Source organism: Notamacropus eugenii, chromosome 2 (genome assembly GCF_028372415.1).
Source record: "Notamacropus eugenii isolate mMacEug1 chromosome 2, mMacEug1.pri_v2, whole genome shotgun sequence".
Lineage (NCBI taxonomy): Eukaryota > Metazoa > Chordata > Mammalia > Diprotodontia > Macropodidae > Notamacropus > Notamacropus eugenii.
In genome coordinates this window covers 192,117,827-192,137,201 of record NC_092873.1, presented here as the reverse complement: position 1 = coordinate 192,137,201, position 19,375 = coordinate 192,117,827, and the positions used below count along the sequence as shown (strand labels likewise).

At 37.9% G+C, this 19,375-nt stretch overlaps 1 protein-coding gene across 5 annotated transcripts in view; it reads left to right on the top strand.

Annotated features, from left to right (window-relative positions):
• The window catches only part of FYN (FYN proto-oncogene, Src family tyrosine kinase), a 296,371-nt gene that overhangs the window by 70,820 nt on the left and 206,176 nt on the right, over positions 1-19,375 (top strand). For 3 of the 5 annotated variants that reach the window (XM_072637648.1, XM_072637645.1, XM_072637643.1), the window contains exon 3: positions 6,194-6,258. The exons of the other annotated variants lie outside the window; for them this stretch is intronic. The gene's annotated coding sequence lies outside the window, so the exon portion shown is untranslated. The remainder of the gene's footprint in view (positions 1-6,193; positions 6,259-19,375) is intronic. 5 annotated transcript variants of the gene reach the window in all.

Sequence of the window (19,375 nt, the reverse complement as noted above, 5' to 3'; positions counted from 1 at the left end):
GTGAGGCTTGGCAGATAAAATTTGTGCCACATTACTGATAGCTCCTATTTAGCATGGATGTTCTGCTGTTAATAGCCATGATTCACAGAGGAGCCAGTGAAAATATCTATCATCTGATCAGCACGGGCTGCTCTCCAATTTTGTGTCATGGCTACATAATATTTTGTGAGGATGAAGTGACTAGCCTTTAGAATGTGTCCTTAAGCGATTATGCTCAGAGGTGGATAGTCATAGATTTTAGATTTAGAGAGTGCAGGGACCTCAGAGGTCATCTTGTTCAATCTTTTTTCAGATGATCAAACTGAGGCCCAGAGAGGTTAAAGTGATGTACCCAAGGCCTGATGATGATGACAGCGATGATGATAATGATGATGAATAGTTAGCATTTATGGAGCACTTTGACGTTTGCAAAGCTCTTTATGCAGACCTGTACAACATATGGCCCACAGGCTGCTTGTGGCCAGCCAAAGGATTTTTGGTGGCCTATGAAAAATATAGGATCACCACTGGGCACTCTCCTGTTTGCCACAGGACCTGCACCAACCAACCATTGTCTGTCTCTTAATTTAACCTATCTGCTTCCCGAATAAGTTTAGCCTGTTTTAATTTTGGCCCCTATCTACTGCCAAGTTGTGCAGGTCTGCTTTTATGTGCGCTGGTTCATTCGGTCCCTACAAGAACCCTGTGAGGACAGTGGGAAAACCAGGCTTTGAATCCAGGACCTTGGATTTCAAATTAAAATGCAACGATGAATACTATGGATTTGAGAGCTTGGGGTTCTGTGCTTATGATTTCTTAGGATTTTCATTTATTTGGTACTTTTAGTAGCTTAATTGTATTTTCAATTAATATACAGGCTTTTACATTTTTTCATCTTTTTTAGTGTTCTAATTGTTATTTTGTTATCCAGAATGCAAAGGTCATACCATCGGATTTTAACTTCAGCCAGGTTTTGTTGTTGTTCGAGTACAGGGAGAGCTTTACCAATATGGTCATTAACGATAGCGTTACAGAGGTACCGATTGTGCTACAGGAAAGATCCGGGTTCATGTCCAGACTCTGACATTTGCCTTTTTTTATTGTGGAAATTAGGACAAAATCATTTATCCTCTCCAGCCTCATTAAGAAAGTGGGGATAATGAAACTTGTATAACTTGCCTTCAAATAGGTATTATGAAAATGAATTTGAAAGCAAAAAGTGCTGAATACATGTCAGCTCTCATCATTATTGTTACTGTAGTAGTGACTAAAACCATGCGATATCAATCTATAATGATTTCATGGGGGAATCAGGGAAATAGAGAGCCTGACACCGAAGACATTTAAAGATTAAAGATGATTCTTGAAAATGTCTTAAAGGTAGGATACGTGGCCCAAGGGAATGCTGATGGAAAGGCATCCTCCCATTTAAAGAGAATGGTTTGATCCTAGGCTCAGAGATGCTCTTGGGTAAACAGTGAGAGGTCAAAAAGGAGAATTGCTTAAAAGGAGCCAAAAGCAGAAATCTGTAATGTAGCAGCAGATTCAAACAGGAAGGGAAAGGAGAGAGGCTAAGTGACATAAGGTCTTGGAAACATTTTAGTTTATTTTAAGAGGCAATTAGGAAGCCATTCCTAAGATGGCGAGCAGTATGATCAAAGTGATGCACACATAGAATCGATTACAAAGCTCAAGAACCAGAAAGTCCCAAAGAGGTTGGTGTGGAATATGCTGCTAAATGGAAGACGACGTGGAGGGCTTTCGACTGTGGGTAGATGGAGGTGAAGATGCAGTAAAGAAACTCTGAGTGCCAGAAGCTTCCCTGCCACTTTGGACCCCAGTGCAGCCCTTGATCACCTCCTTCCTCCTTATAATCCTCTCCTCCTTCGACTTCTTTTACCCTCCATTGCCCTGGTTCTCATCTTACCTCCTTGGCCAGTCTTCTCTCCCCTTCATAGATACTTCTTTCTTTTCCCACCGCTGCACTATGCATGTTCCTGAAATTTTTGTCCATGGTATTCCACACTCTTTGCAGATACCCTCACTCTTGAAGGTTTTGTGAACTCCTTAGTCCCTCTCTTTGGATAACTCTGGTCCTCATCTCTGTCCCAAGCTTCGGTGTTACATTACCAACTACCTACAGGATACTTCCAATTTATTATCCACTATCAATTCAAAAGTAAAATTTCTAAAAATTTGCCCATGTTTTTCTACCCCAAACATAAGTATGGTCCAACAACTAGGCAGATCATATACAAGAAAACTATATGACCTCTGTGGTTCTTTCCACATTAAATCTGTTATCCTATCATCTTTTAATGGGGCCATTTTTCTACCATTCACCCAGACCTGAAGCCTTGGATTCATCTTTGACTGTTTGCTACTTGCTCAACCCTATGGTTAATCAGTCACCAAATTCCTGACAATTTGTCTGACAATATGTCTCTGTCCTTTTCATTACCACCATCCTAGGTCAAGCCCTTATCATATCATGTCCTAGACTACTGTATCTGTATTGTTATTGAGTTCAGCCATGTCTGACTCTTCCTGACCCCATTTGAAATTTTCTTGGTAAAGATACGGAATTGTTTGCCATTTCTTTCTCCAGCTCATTTTATAGATAAGGAAACTGAGGTAAGCAGAGTTAAGTGACTTGTCCAGGGTCAGACAGCTAGTATCTGAGGCCAGGTTTGAACTCAGGAAGATGGCACGCTATCCACTATGCCAATTATAATCTTTTGACAGGTTTCTTTACTGTTAATTTCTCACACCTCCCATCAATCCTGTGAGATGCCTATATAATTTATCCTTCTAAAGCATGCTTTCATCATTCCTGTGCTAAAAATCTTCCATTGCTATTCACTGTCTCCAGCACAGACATGTGGAAAGTGCTCTTTTTTCTTTGCATTCTGTATTTAGCATAAGACCTTGTACATAAGAGGATAACTGAATGATGGGAAAGGAATAGAAAAGAAAGCTGTCTGACTAGAATTGGGGAATAGCAAAAGATAAGGTCTGATTAAGTGAGAGAAGAGACCAGTTTATGGAAATCCTTGAATGCTAAGATGTGGGACTTAGGTTTGTTCGTAAAGGGAGCTAATTTATCTTTTAAGTAGGAATATAATATGATGAAGACTGAGACATTTTGAAGGATGAATGAATAGGAATTTACCAACTAAATATAGAGGATAAAGGAGAAGAAGGAAGCAGAGATGATTCATTTCAAGTTTTTGAACCTGGAAGCTTAAGAAATTGGTTGTACCATTGATAGACATGGGGGAGTTAGAGTCAAGGGATGTGGGAGCAGAGGGAAGATGATAGAGAATTCAACATTAACCATGTTGGGTTGGAGGAATTAACCACAGAAATTGAGAGGTAATAGAAATCTGATGATTAAGAACAATCCTAAGGGAATGGCAGGGTTATTTATCTAGAAAAGGGGAAGACTTGGAGGGGATGATGATTAAAATGTTAGAGACAACGGAAAAGGCGTCCAGAAGTTTAAAGGACAGAAAAGACATCACTAGATTAGTCCATGGGAGGTCACTGATACCCTTCGTAAGAGCAGTTTCTGGAGAGTAGTGAGCAAGGAAATTGGAGCACAAAAAAGCCAAGCAAGAAATGGAAAAATATGGAATACCTGGTATAGCCATGAAAAGGATAAGAGAAATGGGGAGCAGCTGAGGGAAACAGAGGATCAAATTTTTCTTTTGCATCCACGCACCCTGGGCATGCCAAAATTTAGGGGAGAAATTGCATGACAACATGAGATCATGGTTTGTATTTTTTATTGTTTGTTTGCAGTTGTGTTGATTTTTTTCTATCCCTCAGGAAATAGTTGTGGCTGAGAAGCAGACAGCTCTGGGTAGACAGGACATATGACCGTGGCAGTAAGAGTTGGCTACTCAGCAGCATCTGAGGAGCAGACAGAGAAGAGAGATGATTTTAGTTTGCATTCCAGTGAATTGAGTCATGGTCAAGGTCACAGGTTTCAGACTTTTGAGGTCCAATCCAGTCATTCACATGAATATTGTACCCCCTAATTCCTTGCCCAGCCATCTTGTAAGAGGGTTTCTTTGGTATCACACAAGAGAACTCACAGAATCACAGAACTTCAGTTTGAAAGGGACTACAGTGGCCTTCTTGTCAAACGTTATAACTTTATTATGTATTTAAAAATTTATATATTTAAATATATATCATATATTTAATTCATATATTAAATATGTATGATGTATTGTAATATGTATTAAAAATGTTATACATGTATTAAAAAAGCAAGTTGTACTTGATAGATTTGCCATTTCATCATCTTTTTATTTTTCTAGTCTATTGTTATGGAAATGCTTATTTTATTTCTTAAGTTGAGGATAAAATAATTTTTTAAAAAAATCATTAAATAAATAAATAAACCTCACTATTGTGACGTACCTGACAAATACCCTCATACAGCCTGTGCTTAAAGACCTTACATGAAGGCTCTATTTGGTTCCATGCGCCTTGCTTCCAGTTCTGTCCCCTCTTGCCAAGAAGAATAGCTCTAGCCACTCTTCCACTTGACAGCCTTTCAAGTGCTAGGAGACATCTACTCTTGACATGGTAATTGAATTCAGTTCAACAAGCCCTTAATAAAATATTTGCCATGTTCAAGGGGTCATTTGGTGGATAGAGTGTTGAGCCTGGAGTCAGGAAGACTGAGTTCCAGTCTGGCTTCAGACAAGGCGTGACCCTCAGCAAGTCACTCGACCCTGTTGGCCTCAGTTTCCTCATCGGTAAAATAATCTGGAGAACGAAATGGCAAACCACTCTGGTAGCTTTGCCAAGAAAACCCCAAATGGGTTCACAAAGAGTCAGACACAACTGAAAAATGACTAAACAACAACAGCTATGTTCAAGGTACTGAGCACAAGAAGATCCTTACACAGAAGGAGCTTGCATTCTACTCTGGGAAATAAGGGTAGGGATTGGACCTGTAATTTCAATGGGATGGACAGCTCCCACATAAAGAAATGATCTTCCAATGCAGATTGGTGCCTCCTCTGCAACTTACAGACAGTGCCACTAAACATGACTTATCCAAGGTCACACAGGCAGAACATGTCAGAGGTAGACCTTGAAGCCAGATCTTCCTGGTTCTTTCTCTGGCTACTTTTCATGGAAGGAGATTATAGCATGTAAACAGAGTATGATGTGCAAGAGCAAGTAATTAGGGGAGGGAGGGTGAGGAACTCACCCCTTTTAGGATCAGGGAAGCCCTCATTTAGGAGGTGACTCAGATGACCTTTAAAGGGGGCTGGGGTACCAAGAGGCAAATGTGTGAAAGGATAGAGCATTGTGGCAGAGATGTAGGATTGTATCTATGGATGTAGGATGTAGGAAAGGCATGTTAGATCTCCCCTGCTCTTCCCCCTCCGCTACCAACCTCTTCTCCAGGATGAACACCCTCCAGTTCTTTAACCCTAGTGCTCCTCACTAAAGACATGCCTTAGTGATGCTGGGTCAGTAGGGCTAATCTTGCACATAGAAAAACCAGGTGGAATATTATACTCCTAATGAGACTCTCTCCCAGTCAGCCGCCTTTATCTGCTGACATGCAGTTTTTAACACCAAACATTCAAAGTGCTTTGTACTTTGGATTGGATGCTTCTGATACTATTAGTTCTCTGCTTTATGCTGAATTAACACTGAAATCCCTAGGGCCATGTAGAGAGACTGTTCCACATATATTTTTTCCTAGCTTTTTTTTTTTCTGATTTGTTTGTAAAACTCAATGAAAAGCATCAGATAACTCGAGTATGTGGTCCTTGCTTGACTTGGCTAATCCATGTATTGAGATGGGCTCAAAATAAAATTTATGCAAATATGATTCACGCTTCAGCAAATTTATGTAATTCAGATTAATAGCACCCAGAAGAGAAGGCTTGTCAGTAAACAGTTCTTCTGTGTCCTCTATGAACAGACTTTACAGTTTGCTGACTCTTCAAGGCTTGCACACTCTGATGCAGGGTTGGTTGGCCATGCTCCTTGTCGTCCAAAGGTTGCCGAGAATTATAGGCTGATATTGTTTTGGCCAGACAGTGCACTATTGGTGATTAATTTCATGCTGCCCTTGTTGGGAACCCAAAGACACACATGGAGGTTTTGTTTATGTCAGATTAGAAACAAAAAGCATCATTGAAACGATTGGTTTTTAATACAAATTATTCATTTTCAGACTCGATCAAGCCTTACAGGAGACTATATAAAGAATAAGACCCATATTTCTTCACTGAGTAACTGGTAAGTCTTTGTGGGTTAAGCTGACAGATGGAGGTCTCTGATCCTTAGGGGGACTTGTATTAAGTAAGACTCAAGCCCAGGAGAGACTTATTATGCCGGTTAGGCATATAAGGAAAAATACAAGATAAGATTAAGCATTAGTGTATGCAGATTCTCACAGTCCTAGAATGTAGCTCTCACTAAACTGATCATTGTAATAGCTGAAGCTGGTAGGTAATCTACATAGCACATTTGGGATCCAGTGCTTACCCTAGTGCCTGGCATCAATAGTAAGCACTTAATAAATGTTTATTGACTGAGTTGTCTCAGTTAAGGGAAGTGCCGGCACAAAAAGTGAGAAATCACAGGACAAGAGATTGTACCAAAATAGAAATCATGAATATTACAACATTTTAGGTGAGGATTTATAAGTTCTCATCCTAATTGTCAAGACTCTGCAAAATACCACTAATACTAAACAACATTAGAACAGCAGTTTGGTATGCAGCATATCTACCATTATAATGAATGCTATAGTTCCCCCTTGCATTTAAAATGAGGGAGAATTTTTCCATTTACTACCTCAATCATGATGATAATAAATTATTCTATAAAAGTCATCAGATACTCCTAGAATATATGTTGTATAAATATTATTTGTGATTAAAAGAAATGAAATAAATTCAGAAAAAAGGAAATTAATCTAGCAATATGTGTTTTTATAGCTATTTAAAAACCAGAGTATAATCTGCCCCCTTGGCTTGACATACAGAACTTGAAAACATTAGTTTCACTTTACTTAACAATTAAATGTTATTCTTCAAATAAATATAGAAAGTATTAAAATTACTTATGAGGAGAAATGATCATCTACAAAGTCCATGACTGGGACCATATTACCCTTGATTAAAAATTTTGCATTCTATATCATTTAGCTTTATGGGCTTCCTAATCTCATTAAAAAGATATGTTTAATTATATATGAATGGAGATATTTTTTTAAAAAATCTACCCAGATTTATTTTTTCATGACTCATTTACTAAGGATACTTTGCACTTATTTTTGTTGATATTCATTTCTGTGTAATCATTTCTTCATAAGATGGAGATTGGTGTAATTTGAAAGTAATTTCGAACAATTAGCGTCATAAAAACTTCTGTTGTTCCTACCTCAGTTAGTAAATCTGTTACATGATATAGATTCAGAAATTAAAATAACAGATTTTATCAGTAGTTGGGGAAATATTTAAATAGCCAACAAGTGGCCACTTTTAGAATATGGCATTTTCAAAATTTTAGAATTAAGATTATGGTGTGTTGTGTTCCAATGATCTTAAGCAGTATATGCCTGCATTCTCTTCTGTCCAGAATTGTGACCCTTCAACTTAATAGTATATCAGTGAATCAGTAAATATTTATTAAGTGCCTACTATGTTCCAGGCACTGTGCAAAGTTATAAGGATAAAGAGAGGAAAAAGACAGTCCCTGCCTTCAATGTCTAATGGGTATATAGACATCAGATTCCAAAATTGACTCCCTCGTGTTCTCTGAGCTCCTTATGACCATGGGAAGGTAGAGGGGGGAGGGAAATAGAGAGAAGTGGGGTTGGATCTAGGATTTCACTGGTTTAAGGAACTCCTGGTGGCGGAATTGTTTTGCCAATGCAGATCAGTAACTATTCTACTCCTTAGAATTTTAAGAGAGTTGCATAGGACCTTAAGATGTTACATAACTTGCTCAGGGTCACACAGCATTGCATCGTAGATGTGGGGTTTGAACTTAGGTTTTCCTTGCTTGGAGACTGGCTCCTTATCCATTGAACTCACACTGTCTCACTTAGGAGAAGCTAAATAGCTGAACCCAGAAAGAAGGGGCAATGAACCAAGCTACTTGATAGGAGAGAATAGGGTTAGCCCCCTTGCTATGAGCAAGTCTCCCTGGAGCAACAGAAGACCTTGAGTTTGGATCTTGAGGCCATTTTGGGATCCTTTATTCCTGGGCTTCATTTTATGCAACCACTATGCTCCTAAAAAACCTCCTATTTTCCTAAATTGAATGTTTTTGTCAGTTATATATACCAGGGAAGCTCAAATTGGAAAGAAACCCTCTTATGAACCTTTTGCTAAAGCAGCAGAGGCCTCTTTTATAATGGGAATCATCAGACTTTATCTGTTTTATAATTTCAGCTTTCCATTCATACTTCCTAAAAATGGGCACACCTCTACTCCATGTGTGCACACCCACAATTGATCTATGCTGGATTCTGGAATTCTTGCTTGTGTTCTAACACCCTAGAATTCTAGACTTGAATGCTTTGAGACCATATTAGTTGAAGTAGTATTCTTTTCATTTTAATGCTCTTTGCCTTGATGACAGAACAAGGATTTTAGAACAAGTTTAGGCAACCAGATGCCACAGACCTGTGCTCTAAGTTCAGACCTGCCTTCAGGAACACTTACTTTGCTTTCTCTCTCTGGGCAAGTAATTTAATGGCTGTTTGCCTCAATTTCCTAATCTGTATAATGGGAATATTAATAGCACCTACCTTCTAGGGTTATTGTGAGGATTAAATGAGATATTTGCAAAGCATTTTGCAAACTTTAAGGTGTTATATAAATACTATATGGGGGCAGGTGAGCGACAGTGGAAAGTAGATAGAGCACTAGCCCTGGAGTCAGGAGGACCTCAATTCAAATCTACCTTCAGACACTTGACACTAGCTGCGTGAGCCTAGGCAAGTCACTGAACCCCAATTGCCTACCCCCACCCAAAATACTATGTTATTGTTTTTACAGAGCACATGTATATGATCCCATTTTATCTTCATGATAAAATTCCAACCTTTTAATACACAGATCTAATGACATAACTTCTAACATCCCTACTTAAAATCTTTCAGTGATTTTTGTCATTGTCTATGGAATGAAATACAAATTCTTTAGCTTAGCGTTTTAAGTCTTTCATAAGCTAGCTTTGACCTACCTTTCTAGCCTTATTTTACACTATTCCCTTTTGCATATTCTAAATCCTAGCAAACAACTAGTTTCTTAGTCTCACCCTGCCTTCTTCTGTGCATAAGCTGTGCCCTTTACCCTTGACTCCTTCCTCATATCCCTGCCCCTTGAAATCCTTTTCATGTTTGAAGGCCCCCTCCCTCAGGTGTCTCCAGGAAGTCCTTTATCTACTCAGTCAGAAGTGATCCCTACCTCCTCCTTACCACTTCTTGTGCCATTCTATTTCTATTTCCAGGTTTGTCATAATCCATCTCTGTATTTTAATTATTCCTGTCCATGCTTATCTCTTCATTAAATTCAACGGCCTTTATATTTCCATTACCTAGCGTAGTGCATCATATAAGGCCATTTCATAATAAATGTTTGTTGACTTCCTTTGTGAGTCACAGGTCTCTGAAGGTCTCGTCTTCTGTTAAAAGGTCTGTCTGTAAGTCATTTATATTTTCTTAATTGAATACTGTATATACGTAATTTCTGTGATTCAGGGTGTTCAAATCTTTTTCCCAATTCTGATGCCTTGTTCTCTCTTGCTTCTTATGGTTCCATTCAAAGAGAAGGTCAAAAGTGATCCACACTGACTCATGATTTTAGCTTTTCCTTCACCTTTCTCCCAGAGATTCTGAAAGCTCATCTCCCGTTCCCAGCTGAGAAATGTTTTCCTTTCTGTGTTCATGTTTTGGTTCATTTAATTGATGGAGTAAACTTGAAACCTCATCAATGACTTATCACTTGATTTGCTTTTCTCCTTCCCCTTGTCCTCAAAATAAAAAAAAAAAGTTTGTAAAGCCAATTTATAAAGATTTATAAAGCCAGAAGCCCTTCTAAAAGTTCACCTGATTGGTATGTATCTGTCTCTCTACATCCATTTTCTTGTCTTGGTCATTTCAAATAAGAACATTTTTGAGCAGTATGAGATTTTCTTGGACACTTAAAAAATCTCATAGATAAGAACTGTTGATGATTCTTACCTAGCTAATGAAAAGTGTGGTATGGCAGTACTATTTTTTTTTTCTCCAGACTTGTGATTTCTTGGGCTTAGAGACCTCCAGTGAAGAAACTATCTTTAACAGGTACAGATCAGCAACTGCTCTATACTTCGTATTTTTAGAGAATTTCTTAAGAGGTTAAAGGCTTCACCTAAGGTCCCCTCAGACAGTATGTGTCAGAGACAGGACTTGAACCTTTCTCACATGGAAAAATTCCAATATAATGAAAAGATGTGTAAACTTGTCCTTCTTTCAAGCAAACTTTGGTAGAACTCAAGTCTTAACTCATAATTTGAGCAACCTCTGGTGTTCGTTTTTAACAAGATTTGACCTAGATTGTGTCTAGGCTTTCTATCAAGACAAGGCCTGCTTCCTAAATGAGGTTAATGCAATAAGAGTGTTCCAGACAGTGGGCATTTTGTGAACCAGGGTCATTTCCCTGGCTCTTGTTTTGTAGAGTCTTTTTTCTCAATTGTTGTTTTTTCCTATAGTGTGTCAAATATCTGCCATATGTTGTTGCTATGCCAGGCCTTCGCAAAAGGCAACTGAATGAGAAAATATGAAGTTCATTGGACAGGCATGAGACCAGCAGAAAATTAGAAGTGCTCTGGTGATTGCCAGCCTACAAGTTGAGGAAAATGCAAACTGTTCAAATTTGAAAAGTACAGAGCCAACTTTGTGGCTTGGAAACTACTAAGAGCATTGAGATGTTGGTTTGGAATAACTGTAGAACATGCTAATGTGACATGCCACGTAGGTGTATTACTTCAGATTTAAATTATTCACATGGTTCTGAGGAAACAGGAAAAAAATTGTGGTGAAGCAATAATTCTGTATGTCAATGGATCTCAGGGCTTATCATCCTGAGTATTTCCTCCTACTGTGCTGGGATCTTTTCTCTAAGCTAGTTAGCATCATGGGGAAACCCCAGGAAAAACCAAATGAAAAAAGAATCTTTATTGTTCAGATTGGGATATGTAGTTAGAAAGACAACCTTTACAGCAGGTCCATTAATGTATGCATACATACATATATATATTGTACACATACATATGTATACACATAGTGGTGTCTTAAAAGCCTACTGGACTATGACTTTGGGGTCACTTTCTGCATATGTGTGTGAATGGGTATATGTCTATACAGATACATATGCACTTACCTCTCTGTGTGTACATGTGTGTATTGTAGCCACATGTACACATATGTGTCTGTACATGTATACACATAGATGTATACACATGAATGTACATACATATATATTTATGTATATGTGTGTACATCCATAGTCTATGACTTCTCTAACTAGAAGAAGAGTAAGTATGTTTTACCAACAGTCATCCGGACTTAAAGCGTTCAAGATGTAGTTCATCTGAAGGTTGATGCCTTTTGGTGTTTTCATTTACATTCTTGTTGTTCAGTTGTTTCACTTGTGTCTGACTCTGTGACCCCATTTAAGATTTTCTTGCCAAAGATACTGTAGTGGTTGGCCAGTTCCTTCTCCATCTCTTTTTACAGATGAGGAAAATGAGGCAAACTGGGTTAAGTGAGTTGCCCAGGGTCACACAACTAGTCAGTGTCTGAGGCTGAATTTGAACTCAGAGCTTCCCGACTTCAGGACCAGTGCTCTGTCCACTGCTCCACCTGCTGCTCAACTCCTTCATTTTAACCTATGAGGAAACTGAGGCACAAGAAGTTATCTATAACTATACTTATATCTATCTATGCATACTTACGTACATGTGTATGTATATGTATGTATATATCTATTCTATTTATGCCTTGGAAAGATAGAGTGGATAGAGAATGAGCTGAACTCAAATTGAACAGGAGGAGGAATAAGGGCTAAATTGGCCTTTTTGGACATTTCATTGCTTTATCAGTATTCTACCAGTGATGCTCTATCATCTCTATGGAAGTAAAGTTTTGGATGGCCCAAAGAGCAGTAACAAGACACACAGTGGGCTTGAATGGGCCACAAAATATTAACAATAAAGAATTCTGTAGGGAAAGTCTTGCAGAGGATATCATCAGAGAGATATTTAACCAGCAAAGGAATCACATAGTAAAAGCAAGGGTAAAACCAATGTTGATCCGATAACGTTTCCTTGGTTATCCTTGCAGTATCAAGAGCCTTAGAGGAAGAAAACTATGGACAAGAGAGGCCTGTTAAATGCACTTATTTATTCTGTTAGACCAAAGTATGCCAGTGACTGACAGATGTACAGATTATTTTTACAAATCTTTTGGTGAGGGGAAGAAATAGGCATATGACTGGGCTTTTATTGACATTCATTTGACCTTTGAGAAGGAGGGTCAGAAATACCACCTGTGATTGATAATTAGTTCCTCGGTACTCTCAAAATTGTGCTGCTTTCAGCGTGAACATCCTTCGTGCAAACTAAGTCAAATTTGGCTGTTCTTATCTTATTTTCTTTTCTTCCACTTCTGTTTTTTCATGCAGTACATTGAGGACTGTGATGTTAGATTCCAAATTTGGAGGCTGTACTACAATTGATGAAGAAAATGATTTGTTGTAGATTTGTTGAGACTTTTTTCAATTTTTAATCCGTTTGTTGTCTTCCTTCCAATTTAATCTTTAAATGCTCTTGATAGCATCTGACTTAATTATGTCTCTTGCCAAGATTTCTGAAAATTTGCTTTTCTCTCTACTGCTTCTCCCCATTTTATCATCTGATGCAGCTCAGAATATTCCATCATCCTCACCTATAATTTTTTAAAATATCCTGAAGATTTTTGCTTTTATATCCTACTCAGTTCCTAATAACCTTTCCCCAAATCATACTTCTCTCTTAAGACAGGAAAAACAGTTCAGATAAATGAGGTAGCATAATGACCATGTGTGGAAAGCATGAACAATATTTTATATCCATAGTCCAAAACCTCTCTAACTAGCACAGGTTCATCAGCAGTCATCAGGAACCAAAATTGGTCATTGTGATTAATCTGATATTCAATCAGTCAATAAGCATTTATTAAGTACCTACTGTATGCCACATTGTGGTAAGCACTGAGATTACAAAGAAAGGCAAAATACAAGCCTGCCCTCAAGGAGCTCACAATCTATTGCAAAAGCAACATTTAAACAAATATGTACAAACTGTATTCAGAATAAATAAGACATAAGGGGAGTCACTAGAATTAAAGGGGATTGAGAAAGTCTTCCTTCCTGTAGAAGGTAGGATTTTAGTTGGTACTTGCAGGGAGCCAGAGAAGACTTAACAACGAAGTGGTCAGTGTCAATGGATCAAAGAGGACAGGAGGAGTGTATAAAGTATAAGAAGAGAAGAAAGGTGGTGGGTGGCTGAGGGGGTATGGCCCATGCAGGGCAGAGGTGTTATAAAAGATTCTGGTTGCCAAACAAAGGATTTTATAAGAATTTAAGTGAAAAGATAATGAGTTCAGTTATCTTTTAGGTTTGTTTTCATTTATGTTATTGTGGTTCTATAGAATTCTAAGATCATAGATCTAGAGCTATAAGGGACCTCAGATGTCTCATTTTACAGATGAGGAAATTCAGACATATGGAAGTTAGGTGACTTCTAGCTCAGTATCATATAACTAGTAAGTGTCTGAGATAGTATATGAACCCTCATCTTCCCAGACTTCAAGGCCAGTGCCCTATTCACTGCTCTCATTGTGTGTTATTCTCCTGACTCTGATAGTTTTAACTATATAAGTTCATGCCAGTATTCCATTATATTTATATACCATAATTTATTGCAGCACTCCCCAATCAATGTTATCAATCAATATCCCCAGTTAATATTTACCAAGTGTTTTTCCCCCAGTTTTTTCTTTTATAAAAATGTGCTGCCATGAATATTTGGGACTTTTCTTTCTACAATTTACCTTCTTGGGATATTGACATGCTTATTAGTGGGATAACTAGGTTTGGCTGGTCCAGTTCATAGCTCCAACAGTATACTGTACCTATCTCCCACAAGTTCTTTCAGCAATGAGCATGTCTATTTTTTATCATGTTTTCCAAAGTGTTTGGTGTGAGGTAAACCCCCAAAGTTGTTTTAATTTGCATTTATCTTGTCACTAATGACTTGGAAAAAAATTTTTTCATGTAGTTGTTGATAGTTTGTATTTTTTCTTTTGAAAACTGTTCAAATTCTTTGATACGTATTGGAGAATGGCTCCCATACAAGAGTGTATTTGTATCAGTGGTCAGACTTTTGTTAAAGATATTTGATGCAAAGATTTTTCCCCCCTACTTGAAAGCTATTCTTATTCTGTGTCTATTTTTCTTTATGTAAAAGCTTGTACATTTTATATAACTGAAATTATTTTATAATCTCCTCTATCCTAGTTTTGGTTATGAATTATCCTCCAAATATTGTTGTAAAAAGTACCACCTTCTGTCCTTCTAACTTTTTAAAAAATATAATCTTTTTTTTGGAGGAGGGAAGGCAAGGCAATTGGGGTTAAGTGACTTGCCCAGCATCACACAACTAGAAAGGATGTCAATCATCTGAGGCCAGATTTGAACTCAGGTCCCCCTGACCCCAGGGCCGGTGCTTAAAATGGGATCTTTTATATTTATTTTGCGTATCCATTTTGAACTTATATGTGGTATAATATATACATATGTGGTGTATATACTTGTCTTACATCTATTTTCTTTCAAACTGCTTTCCAATTTTCCTAGCAATTCTTGTTGAATAGGAAGTCTTTCCCCTAACATTTCATGTCCCAAAGTCTTCCCAAAAGGTTTTGAAAATGAATTTCTGTCATAAGCTGGTGTTTCTTTTACCTGTTATGTCTCTGCTCAGCAAGGAAATCCAATATTTGCCAGCTAAGATAGTTTTGAGGTTCTCTTCTATATCTCTTTGTAGACATTAATTTATATTTCAGTTAAACTTCCATAGGAAATGATGGTAGTCTAAGTTGGTAGTCTTTTTTTTTTAAGTCAGAACTTCCTGATTTCAGTGGTTCTGTGATCTCATTGATATGAGCACACACTCCATGGGTACAGATTGCAACTCACCCATGCTTTCTCATCCTCTAGGATTCTTATCTATGTTCACCCATAGATCCTCCATAGATGATCCATCTAGTGTGCTTAAGGAACTTCTCTAGGTCAGTTTATATTTCTGGGGTAAAAAGTGGAGCACTCAGGCTATTTCTTTCTTATCACAAGTGCTTGCTTCTATTTGGATTGTACATTTCCTCAGTAATATCTCTTATGCCATTTCTTGAAGGTAGTTCAATATTTCTAATACTATAGATATAATATTTTATAATTTATGTAAATGTAATTTAGTTGAATAATGTAATAATATTTTATAATTTACAATTTGCTTATATAATGTAATATAATTAGTAAGATATGATATAGTATAATATAATTAATATGATATAATATATGATATACTATAACCAACATAATTAATATGATATAGTATGAAATATAATATTATATTTCTAGTACTATGGCAACCTACATGCTCCTACTGATATGCATTTAAGTAGTTCAGATTGGAGTTGTTTAATCTTATTCTCATCTTCATCATCTCTTTTAATTTGCTATTGACTGAACTTTGCTTTAACTAGTCAAAGGCTTGATTTCGTACAGACAGCAGATCTCAGTGACTTCCTACTTCAGCAACCAGTCATTTTCTGTTTCTTAAGATAGTCAGTTTTATTTTTTTGTGATGTTATTCGGTGCTCACCATGTTCCATAGCTTCCAGCTCCTTTTCTGCTTAAATTATTCATCATTGTCACTAACACTTTAACAAATGCAAAGTGCTTTGCAAATATTTTCATTTTGTTCTAACTACCTGGGTGGTAGGTGCTATGACTAGCCTCATTTTTCGAGGTTAAGTGACTTGCCCAAGGTTACGCAGGTAATAAGTATCAGAGGTATGGGGAACAGCTGTTTCAAAGGCCCAGAGAAGGGAGATGGATGGAACCCAGCATCACCTCTATGCCACAATGAGGAATCAGAATAGAATTTTGGGAGTTATTTAGTCACGTATTGCTCTAGGCAATGCTCTAATACTAGATGTTGTAGGGAACGTTGATCCATTGTGCCTGGCATGTAGAAGATACTTAATAATATTTATTGACTCCTTTGCATTGGTAGAGGACATTTCCTGACCTGGAAATTTCTTGTACCAATGAAAGGACAGATCTAGTCCCTATAACGATCTTGAGGGAATGAATGAATTATGTTTGCAATCATTTAGAACAATCTCTCTTCCCTAAACACCCCATAGACCAGTATGAAGCAAACACCCAACAGATGGAGAAAGTGAATGAATGGTTTTATGGATAGCACTGGAGACAGATCCAGGTCTGCCAGACTCTCCTCTGCCACAGGGGCCCCTCACACATCTCTTCCAATGATGGCATCTTCAGATTTTGCTTTCTACACTCCATGTTCCTATTTCCTTGCCATCTGCTGGTGCCTGCCTGTTACATTCCACAGCTCTCCAGCCCTGGGATCTCTACCTTTTTATGCATATGTGCCTTTTTAATAATCGACACCATTTCCCTGGAGGCACCAACACTCCATCCAACACAGTTCCCTTTGGTCATAGTAGCACTAATAGCTAGTGTTTTTATAGGTTATGTTTATAAAGTGTTTTACATATGCTATCACATTTGATCTACACAACAAACCTATGAGACAGGTGTTTTTACTATCCCCATTTTGCAGAGAAAACTGAGGCTATGAGAGGTGAAAAGAATAGCATTCAGAATCACACAGCAAGTCATTTTCTAGACAGGATTTGAAATCTCCCAGGTCAACACTCTGTGCAATGGAACACCTAGAGTTCATTAGTTGGCAACAAGTTTTTGAGCATTTTATAAATCATCTGCTCATTTTACAAATGAGGAAACTGAAGTCAAGAGACTTGGTCATACTGGAAATAACCCAGAGCTTCTCACTGATCACTCCTACAAGAAGTGTACAACTTGAAATGGCTCCTCTCAAGCTGAGGACTCTTAAATGGTTTTAAGTCTTTCCTTTCCTCTAACATATAATATCTGAATAGACAGCATCCATCAGGCAAGATTCTCTGTAGCTAACAGCACAATCAAGGTACGTACAAAGAAAGGGACTCCTTTAGATCCCAGTGGACAGACTTCTCTGACAGTCCTTCCCAAGTTCTAATCAACTAATTGGTTTAAATCAACTAGTTGAAAAGAGTTTTCTCTTCATGAGGAAAGAACAGCTTATACAGTCCAGTTCAATGAAAATTTCTCAAATGAATGAATCAGTGAGTGCTTACTAAGTGCAAAACACTGAGATTTGTTGTTGTTCAGTTGTGTCTGATTCTTTATGACCCCATTTGGGGTTCTTGGAGAAGATACCAGAGTGGTTTGCCATTTCTTTCTCCAGCTCATTCTGCAGATGAGGAGCCAGGGTGAAGTGACTTGCCCAGGGTCACACATTTAGTAAATGTCTGAGGCTGGATTTGAACTCAGGAAAATGAGCCTTCCTGACTCCAGCCCTGGTGTTTTATTCACTGCGCCACCTAGCTGCCAAAGCACGAAGGATACAAATAGAAAACACAGTCCAGCCTGTCAAGGATCCCATGCTCTTATAGGAAAAATGACACATGGGAGATTTCTTAAAATGAATACCTCTTCTTTAATTTCATTTCCACTGATAAAATCATAGCAGTTTCTGATGTTGAACTACTTGAAACTATGCCTCTGCAAATAGATGTACTGCTTTACCTCTCCTTGGTTTCTATCTTTTTCTAAACTTACTATTTATACAGGTGCCAAAAAATACTGACAAAGCCATAGTTCCGAAATCCAATGCCTCTCTGCAAACCACCTCTACCCATTCTGGCTTGCCATCACAAAAGAAGTCAACAACTTACCTGTTATTATTTTTCATGAGGCACCCAAAAATCACGAGGACTAGAAGAGAGACTAGAAGTCACCTAGTTCAATTTCCCAGTTGTGACATCCCTTACAGTGGATTTCTAATCTGCTTGAACACTGTCAGTGACAAGGAGCTCACCACATCACATGGCTGCTAGTTCCATTTTCAGATAATTCTGAAAAGTTCTTCTTAAATTGACTTTAGTTAGTTTTTCTACCCAGTATGTCTAATTGCTCTTCCATATGACAACCCTTTAGCCATTTGAAGATGTGTACCATCCATGCAAATGAGATAATATTTGTAAAAAGTGCTTAGTACAATATCATGCATAGTAGGTACTATGTAAATTCTTATTATCTTCCTCTTCCTTTTCTTTTCCCAAATCCTAAAGTATTTTCTTTCTCAGCTAACCATGAATCCCAGTTCTGTTAACCACTCTCATGCAATGTATTCTGAAACTCTTTGCCATTCTCTTCTTGTGTTATATAGTAAGAGGTATATTGTCCAAGACTAAGGGGGTCATAGTTCTGCTATGGTCTGTTGTGGTCAGACCACCTCCAGAGTATTTTCTTCAGTTATGGGTGCCTCATTTTAGGAAGGATTTTGATATGCCAGAGAGCATCCAAAGGAAGGAGGTCAGCAGGTGGGGAGTAAGAGGATTGGAAACTGTATCATACTGGGATTAGTCAAAGGAATTAAAGTTGTTTAGTCTAGATTTGGAATGGAGATGGGGAACCCAACCACTGTCTTCATATATTTGAAGGACCTTCCTGAGGCAAATGGATTAGACTTATTTTCATTGTCCTAGGAACAATGGGCAGAAATTTCAAGACAGGAAGATTTTGGTTCAATACAAGGAGAAAACCTACATTTCCCAAAGTGGCAAGGGCTGTCTGGAGATGTGGTGAATTCCTCACTCCTTCATCAAAGGTCTTTACATGAGGAGTTCTTGAGCACTTGTTGGGAAAGTAGAGAAGATTATGGTACTGGAACAGGTTGGATCTGACTTTTGGTCTCTCAATTCTGTGGTTCTGTTGTATCACTACTTCTCTTAATAGACGAAGTCAGCATTGAAAATAGTTCTTCATTTACATTTTAACAATAATCAGGGGTGGGGAAGTCATATACCCTGGGAACTCACACAGAATTCACGGTGACTCTTAATGGAAGTCTAAGATTACAATGTTTTGGCAGCCTCATCACACCATTGACCCATATGGAGCTTTCAGTCAATTTCTAGGTTCTATATTTATATAGCTGAGTT